Source organism: Myotis brandtii, unplaced genomic scaffold (genome assembly GCF_000412655.1).
Source record: "Myotis brandtii unplaced genomic scaffold, ASM41265v1 scaffold2021, whole genome shotgun sequence".
In the NCBI taxonomy this organism is placed as follows: Eukaryota; Metazoa; Chordata; class Mammalia; order Chiroptera; family Vespertilionidae; genus Myotis; species Myotis brandtii.
The window spans coordinates 12883-22061 of NW_005357523.1; the positions used below are offsets into that span (position 1 = coordinate 12883).

Below are 9179 nucleotides of genomic sequence, written 5' to 3' on the forward strand. Positions count from 1 at the left end.
TTGGAGGCAGGATCTAGGAGCCTGCAGTGGTGTTGCTTGGCTGGAAGGCTGGGGCCCTGCAGGCATCGCCCAGACCTTAAATGGCATTGCCCTCTACCCTCCCCTCCCCCAATCTTTCCCACCCAACCCAGCTGCTTTGCTGAGGGCAATCACAGTGAATAATGGGACTGTGATGAGAAAGCAGCCTGCACTGGCATTAGGGCCTGGTGTCCGCACTAAACTGGGGTGCCCTGGAGGAGGTTGAGGGGGGGAAGGTGTGTAAGGAATAGAACTGCAGTTCTCAGAAAGGCAGGTCTGGTTACAATTGTCTCAATTCTGACAGGTTGGCGTGACCTTTGAGGACATTGCCCTGTACTTTTCCAGGGAGGAGTGGAGCCTCCTTGATGAGGGTCAGAGACAGCTGTACCTGAATGTGATGCTGGAGAACTTTGAACTTACATCCTCCCTGGGTAAGACCCTCACTCTCACCAGTGACCTGGACTTACTTGGCTTTGCAATTTTTCAGAGCCCATCCTCCAGGGTTTGCTCTGACCTCCCAGGTAGACTGTGGTACTGCTTGATTTTCCAGTTTCCTGGGCAGTTGCTGTCCTGGGGAAGGGTTGGTTCCACTGCTCCCTTCTATTCCTGAAGTCCCAATACTCCCCGCTGCACTAAATTCACAGGGAAGGACTTGTGGTTGGTAGTGTTGCAGGAAGCTTAAAGGATTCCACCTTAATTAGTGAGGAAAGCATTTTCTATATTCCTATGGCTGCCCCCATGTGGTCCAAGATGGCCACCTTCATTTGGTCAAAGATGGAACACAGAAGATGGTCTGCAGGGGAGGGCAGTTGTGGGCGATCAGGCCTGCAGGGGAGGGCAGTTAGGGGTGACCAGGCCAGCAGGGGAGGGAAGTTGGGGGGACCAGGCCTGCAGGCGAGGGCAGATGGGTAGACAAGGCCTGCGGGCGAGGGCAGTTAAGGGGAACAGGCCTGCAGGGGAGGGAAGTTGTGGGCAATCAGGCCAGCAGGGGAGGGCAGTTGGGAGGGACAAGGCCTGTAGGGGAGGGCAGTTGGGGGGAACCAGGCCAGCAGGGGAGGGCAGTTGAGGCCTGCAGGGGAAGGCAGTTAGGGGGGACCAGGCCTGCAGGGGAGGGCAGTTGGTGGGGACCAGGCCTGCAGGGAGGGCAGTTGGGAGCGCCCCAGCTGGCAAGAAATTGCAGTTAGGGGTGACTGGGCTGGCAGGGGAGGGCAGTTAGGGCAACCAAGCCTGCAGGGGATGGCAGTTAGGGGCTTCAGCTGGCAGGGGAGCAGTTAACAATGATCAGGATGGCGGGAGAGTGGTTAAGTGGTGATCAGGCTGGCAGGACGAAGCAGTTAGGGGCAATCAGGCAGGCAGACAGAGGAGCAGTTAGGAGCCAGCAGTCCTGGATTGTGAGAGGGGTCCCAGCTTAGAGAGGATGCACGCTGGGCTGAGAAACACACCCCCCCACCCCCACCCCCACATGAATTTCATGCATCGGGCCTCTAGTTTGTATATATTTTTGAAAAACTGTCTCTACATCCTTATCCTATTTAATAACTGTATTTTTTTATCCTTATTTTTTTATTTTTATTTTTCATTAATTAAATCTTTATTGTTCGGACTTTTACATTTGTTCCTTTTTCCCCCCCACAAAGTGGCATTCCAAGTCCTCAATAGTTCGTTTTTGACACTTCTCTCTGGTACTCCTGTCTCTAATCGCTTTTTTTCAATGTTTTCCAAGTCAACTCTAAGGTCAATAAATTTCTGCTTCCAAATTGAGCTACTCTGAAATTCAATCAACTGCATTTCAAAGTCAGCCATGTCTATCCATGAAAACATTTGTAAGTTTAGTTCCTCCAGTTTCATGCTGTCTGGAAATCTCATGAATTTTGCTGTCTCTTCCAGTTCTCTGAATTTCGCAAATCTTGAGAAGAACTGCTCAATACTTGACTCGATGATGTTTAAAAACAGCTTTTGAAGACTTTGACAGTCCGTTCTGTCATCTTTGGAAGGTTTTTGATGTGCCTCTTGAGTTTTGGGAAATACCTAAATATCTCACCATCCACATCCCTTTTTTTTTTTAAGTTTTTTTTTTAATATTTATTTTATTGATTTTTTACAGAGTGGAAGGGAGAGGGATAGAGAGTTAGAAACATCGATGAGAGAGATGGATCATATGCCCCTGATTTTTATAATCACCAGTTCATTCTGTTCATCAGATTATTCACTTGATTTTCAGATTCACTTGTTGATAGATGTGTATTTGTTGTTCATAATTTGTATCTTAGCAATTAAATATTGTTAATGAAGTCATATAGACTTTTCTTTTGAGGCAGAGTCATTGCATTATTATTAGCCTACAGTATAGTATTAAGATACCTTCATTATTCCCAGGGAACTCCAACTATTTGTGTGAATTTCTGTCTATATCTCAATATTCGCTTTATTGTGCTGGTCATAGCCAAATCCACAATATCTCCAAGGGATTCCTTCATATGGTTTGCAAGTATTTTCTTCTGTTCTATAGATTGCCTTTCATTTCACTTCATTTATTGCTGTTGTGCAGTGAAGACGCTATTTTTCTTTATTTGTTGCAGTGTGGACTGTTTATGTTTTCTATTTTGTGTGGTGGTTGGTGTCACATTCAGAAAATCCTGTCCAAAACAAACCTCCAAAGCTTCTTCTCTTCTAGGTTGTGAGGAGTTTTAAGTTTTTGCGCTCACATTTAATTCTGTCATACAGTTGGCTTAGATTTTATCAGTGCTGTCCAGTTTTGTTGTTTTACATGTGAATGTCCATTTATACCAGCACCATTGGTTGAAGAAACTATCTTTCCCTTCTTCTGTGGCTTGTAGCTTTGTCAAAGATTACTTAAAGTCATGTGCCTGGGTTTTTTTCTGTTTTCTGTTCTGTTCTCTTGATGTATGTGTCTGTGTTTCTCCAGCAACACACTGTTTGGTTGCTTTCTCTTTGTAATAAATTGAAGTCAGGAGGTGTGATGCCACCAGCTTTCTTCTTGCTAAAGATATCTTTTGTTGCTCTAGCCCAATGGTCGGCAAACTGCGGCTTGTGAACCACAGACGCCTCTTTGGCCCCTTGAGTGTGGCTCTTCCACAAAATACCACGTGCCGGCGTGCACGTACAGTGAGATTGAAACTTCGTGACCCATGCGCAGAAGTCAGTATTTTGTGGAAGAGCCACACTCAAGGGGCTAAAGAGCCGCATGTGGCTCGCAAACCACAGTTTGCCGAGCACTGCCCTAGCCCGTTTTGCTCAGTGGATAGAGCCTCGGCCGGTGGACTCAAGGGGCCTAGGTTTGATTCTGGTCAAAGGCATGTACCTTGATTGCGGGCACATACCCAGTATGGAGTGTGCAGGAGGTGCACACCCCTTACTGGGGATGTGCCCGCAACCAAGGTACATGCCCTTGACCAGAATCGAGCCAGGGACTCTTCAGTCCACAGGCCGACGCTCTAGCCACTGACCCAAAGTGGTCAGGGCTCTATTCATTTCTTTGTAAAATACCATTGGAGTTATTGATATTGCATTTAATCTGTAGTTTGCCTTATGTACTATAGCAATCTCCACCATATTTCATTTTCAGATCCATAAACACAGGTTGTCTTTCAACTGATTTGTGTTTTCTTTCATTCCTTTCATCACTGTCTTATAGTACTCACTGTACAGATGTTTCACATTTTGGTTGAATTTTTTTCTTTGGGTTTTATTGTTTTTGATTCTTTTGTAAATTTGATTACATTCTTCATTTTTCCATCAAAGAATTTATTATTAGGTTGTAGAAATGGAACTAATGGTTGCATGTTTATTTTGCATCCCGTAACTTTTCTGATTTTAATTCTTTATTCTTCTTTTATCCTCACCCGAATAGTGAGGATATTTTTTCCACTGATTGTTTTTTTAGAGAGAGAGTGGCAGACAGACAGAGAGAGAGAGAAAGAGAAACATCGATTGGCTGCCTCCCACATGTTGCCTCTACTGTGAGTGGGGATCGGACCTGCAACTCAGGTATCTACCTTTGACTGGGAATCAAACCCTAGCCCTCCAGTGCACAAGGCAGCACTGTCATCAGTGAAGCACAGTGGCTAGGGATATTTATTTATTCTTTAAATTAATTAATTAATTAATTAGTTAAATATATGTATTTTCTATTTTCTAGAGGAAAAGGAGAGAGAGATAAAAACATCAATGATGAGAGAGAGTCATTGATCAGCTGACTCCTGCACGAGCCCCCACTGGTGATTGAACTTGCAACCAGTGCAGGTGTACTAACAAAGAATCAAATTGTGATCTCCTATTTCAGGGGTGGGCAACCTTTTTTGTGAGTGCGTGCCAAAACCAGCAAAATCTCTGAATCAAAATTCTTCTTTGTGCCAACCCTAATTTTTTTGAGTACATGTTACACCTACTTGATATCTCTTAAGGTGTACGTATGTGAAGAATCTTGAAGTAATAATAAAATTCATTTGAGCAACAAAAACACAGTATATGATGATGAAAAATACATTTATTTTTTAATGTATACATGTACACTGATAGTCCAACAGAAAACTTTATGACTCCGTTTGATATTATCAGTGGGACTTTTGCTGCTGCATCACTGATGACAGAGATTTTACATCAGGTTTATATTTCGTGACCTTCAGAGATATGCACAAGCTACTACTTTCATCCGTCAGGCTACTCCTATTACGAGACTTAACAAAATTCATCACTGAGAACAAAGATTCACAAGCGTATGTGGATGAAAACATGGAGAGTAACGCTGTCGCCAAGTTTTTTAAACAGAAAAAATTTTCTGGAATGGCATTCCAAGTCCTCAATAGTTCGTTTTCGACACTTCTCTCTGGTATTCCTGTCTCGCTTTTTTTCAATGTTTTCCAAGTCAACTCTAAGGTCAATAAATTTCTGCTTCCAAATTGAGCTACTCTGAAATTCAATCAACTGCATTTCAAAGTCAGCCATGTCTATCCATGAAAACATTTGTAAGTTTAGTTCCTCCAGTTTCATGCTGTCTGGAAATCTCATGAATTTTGCTGTCTCTTCCAGTTCTCTGAATTTCGCAAATCTTGAGAAGAACTGCTCAATACTTGACTCGATGATGTTTAAAAACAGCTTTTGAAGGCTTTGACAGTCCGTTCTGTCATCTTTGGAAGGTTTTTGATGTGCCTCTTGAGTTTTGGGAAATACCTAAATATCTCACCATCCACATCCCTTTTTTTTTTTAAGTTTTTTTTTTAATATTTATTTTATTGATTTTTTACAGAGTGGAAGGGAGAGGGATAGAGAGTTAGAAACATCGATGAGAGAGATGGATCAGCTGCCACCTGCACGCTCCCCACTGGGGATGTGCCCGGTAAAGGGCAACCAAGGTGCATGCCCTTGATCGGAATCGAACCTGGGACCCTTCAGTCCAGAAGAAGATGCTTTATCCAACTGAGCCAAACTGGCTATGGCTGACCCTTTTTTAAAAATATATATATATTTATTAATTTCTGAGAGGGAGTGGGGGGAGAGAGAGAGAGAGAGAGAAACATTAATGATGAGAAAGTGTCACTGATCAGCTCCCTCCTGCATGCCCCTACTGGGGACTGAACCCACAACAAACTGGGCATATGCCCTTGAGTGGAATGGAACCTTGGACCTTTCAGTCCGCAGGCTGACACTCTATCCACTGAGCAAATCCGCTAGGGCCGACCCTTCCTTCCTTCCTTCCTTTCTTCCTTCCTTCCTTCCTTCCTTCCTTCCTTCCTTCCTTCCTTTATTTCCTTAGTTAGTAGTTAGGTAGTTAGTTATTATTAACCCTTGTTTTTGACCTTAGGTATCTTCAAATGTGTTTGCTCACCCAGTTTCCTGTTATCCTTTCTATGCAGTTGTCCTTATTTGCTATTCTGTATTCCTGTTTGTCTTCATGGTACTGTTATTCCCATTTCCTGTGGGATTTTATTTCATGGATAGGTGTCTACTTACTCTGGGATGGGGAAAGATTCTCTTTCTCTGATTCTGCCATCTTGCTGATGTCGTTCTCATAGGTCTTTTGCCTGTGATCTCATTTGTGCTTTGTTGTTCTACCACAGTGCTGACCATACCTCGTTTTAGTTTTTCTTTTAAGATTTGCATCATTGAGCATTATGTTAAGTGAAATAAGCCAGTCAATGAAGGAAAAATACCACATGATCTCACACATTCATGGATAATAGAGACCATTATAAACTTTTGAACAATAATAGATACAGAGGCAGAGCTGCCTCAAACAGATTGTCAAACTGCAGCGGGAAGGCGGGGGGGGGTTGGGGGGCAGGAGGGAAGGGGGTAAGAGATCAACCGAAGGACTTGTATGCATGCATATAAGCATAACCAATGGACATAAGACACTGGGGGGTAGGGGAGGCCAGGGGATTGTCAAGGGCCGGGGGGGAAAAAAGGACACATATGTAATACCCTTTGTAATACTTTAAGCAATAAAAAAAAAAGAAATTAAAATGGCTCTACAAACACTAATTTATTATTTATAGTATGTATTATCTTTTTATATATTTTCATTAGTCTCTTCATTCTCTTTCCTTCACTGTGCTAAAATGATTACCAAGAAAGGGTAAATAAAGGAAACATACTTGTATTCCTCCTCTTCTGGAAAAATGAGATAATACCAAACTTCTCAGAACTTTTCCTTTCCTGATAGATAAAAAAAGAAAGATTCTCTCCACTTCTAATTTCTCATCTAAACCCCAGTATAAAGAGAGTAGGCTGGAAAAATATTGATTTAAAATATGATACCCATCAGTACTCCAGGTGCCAGGGAGGTATATAAACATTTGCATATTGGTGTGCATTTCTAACTTTGAAGGAGAAGTTTATCACGTGTGCCAAAAGTCGTTTAATCAAATAATACTTGTACATAATATATAGCCAGCATATAGTAGTTATTGGGGTTTTATAGTACTCATTTTCTAATATATTTTGATTTTTCTAATACATATACTAGCCTGTATTTGCCTAAAGCTAAGTTGTTCATCTTCTGAGACATGTTTTACGTGTTTCAGAGACCCAAAGTTTAATAAACAATTCAGATTAAGTTTGCTTGTTTGTTTTGGTTACTCTAAAAAGTAGAAAAGTATTTGATGTTGTTACTTTAGAAACAGAATGATAAAACCTCTAGAGACAAAACAATTTTATTATTCCATGCAATGTGCCTTTCTTAAAAGAATTTCTGGAAATTTCTAGAGATTCTTATGTAAGAAAACTATTTTAAAACAAAAACCATATCAATTATATTTAGTTGTGAAATAGATGTGCAATTTATATTTCGCTTACCTTCCTTGCCTGGTTATCTGTTTTAATTACAGCTTCTCTCAAAAGTCTTATTTTTCTTTTCCCTTTTTACTTGTAAAGAAACTGTTCGCAGCTATAATGAATATACTGACCAGGGAGTCTGAAACCAATTAACTGCCCCACTTAAGGCAATCCAGATTAGTTTTTGCAGCTAAAACAACAATAGAAATGATTTCTGATAAAATGGAATATAAATGGATAAATTATATGACCATACGTAACTATATTAATTCTTTCTCATGATTTCTTTTGAGAATGAGGCACAGCAAGACTATATTTAATTAGAATAAAATCTAGTAAAACCCAGTGGGTTATATATGCATTAACTGAATCGAATATGACTCAATATTATCTAAACTTGTTTTAATGCTAAGATTTTGGTTATGTATCAAAATGTATTCAGTATCTATTTCACACCAGAAAACATTGCAGTCTTGACACTTCATTATTGACAAGATAAAGCACAGTTTCTGGATATGTTGCAGCATGTCCAAGGAAAAAGCACATATTAAGCTGAAATTTCAGCTTTAATTATCAAGGTTGGCTACCTACAGTCTGGATTCACTAGGTAATTATCACATTCTCAATTTATTATTTTTATGAGGTCTCAATTCAATGTTATTTCTTCTTTCCAGAATTATAAAAATATCATATGTTATCTATATTTTACTGTGATAGTTAAAAGTAATAGAATATTTCTCTTTCTATTGAAAAATATATTATCAATTTAACTGAGGTTTTCACATAAGTTACAGAAAATGTTTTTGACCACCCACTGTGTCAGAGACAAAGGAGACAAAGTGATGAATCCATGGTCCATACTCTCTATCTAATGAATTATTATTGTTACTACTATTATTTTTACAACTGAAATATATACAATTTTTATTTGTCAATCATACCCCAGTAAAGCTGGGGAAAAACTAATTAGGCCAGGCTCCACCCCAGATAGTCTGACATAATTCTTCTGGGATAAAAAATATTTTAAAATATATTTTTTTAAAATGTACCCCTTTCTTATTAAGAAAAAAATCAGGATTATAAAAGAAAATTTTGACATAAAACTTAATTACATTTAAGTTTCTCAATGTATGTCATTCCATTTAATTACATAAAACATAATTGCAGTGAATGTGGAAAATCTTTTGCACGGAGCAATGCACTTCGTTATCATCAGAGAGTTCATACGGGAGAAAAGCCTTATAAATGCACTGAATGTGGGAAATGTTTTAAAAGTATCAATGGTCTCCAATATCATCAGAGAGTTCACACTGGAGAAAAGCCTTATCATTGTAGTGAATGTGGGAAATCTTTTACCTCTAAGAACATCCTTCATCAACATAAGAGAGTTCATACAAGAGAAAAGTCTTATAAATGCCCTGAATGTGGGAAATCTTATAAAGGTAGAAGTGGTCTCCTATATCATCGGAGAGTTCACAATGGAGAAAGCCCTTATGAGTGCAATTAATATGAGGTATCTCTCAGCCAAATTTCTAAATTTGCTCTCCACTAGAGTACAAATGTGAGAAATTTCTTAGATGTGTAGGAAATGTAGTTTCTTAGTTAGAAGTTAACAATAGTACAAGAAAATTTGTTAATCCTCAGTTTTCTGAATTATATCCTATACATTTAATCACCTATCTTTTGTAAAGTTCCCATAAGTGTTTTTGCTGTTCTATGTGTGTGTTTTTATGTTGGAACACTATGTAATTATGTTGCACGTTCTAACATACAGAGATGTCCTGCCAGATCTATGTCACTGCACATTTCTGTTGCTGAAGGTATTTCATCTGAACCATCTATAAGGTCTCTACAGATGGCATCAATCA

At 39.7% G+C, this 9179-nt stretch overlaps 1 protein-coding gene across 2 annotated transcripts in view; it reads left to right on the forward strand.

Moving 5' to 3' along the window:
- LOC106725943 (zinc finger protein 773-like) overlaps nt 1–9179 on the forward strand; it is a 16202-nt gene that overhangs the window by 934 nt on the left and 6089 nt on the right. Inside the window, exon 2 of one of the 2 annotated variants that reach the window (XR_001361951.1) lies at nt 323–540. The exons of the other annotated variant lie outside the window; for it this stretch is intronic. The gene's annotated coding sequence lies outside the window, so the exon portion shown is untranslated. Of the gene's footprint in view, nt 1–322; nt 541–9179 lie in introns of those variants that run through there. 2 annotated transcript variants of the gene reach the window in all.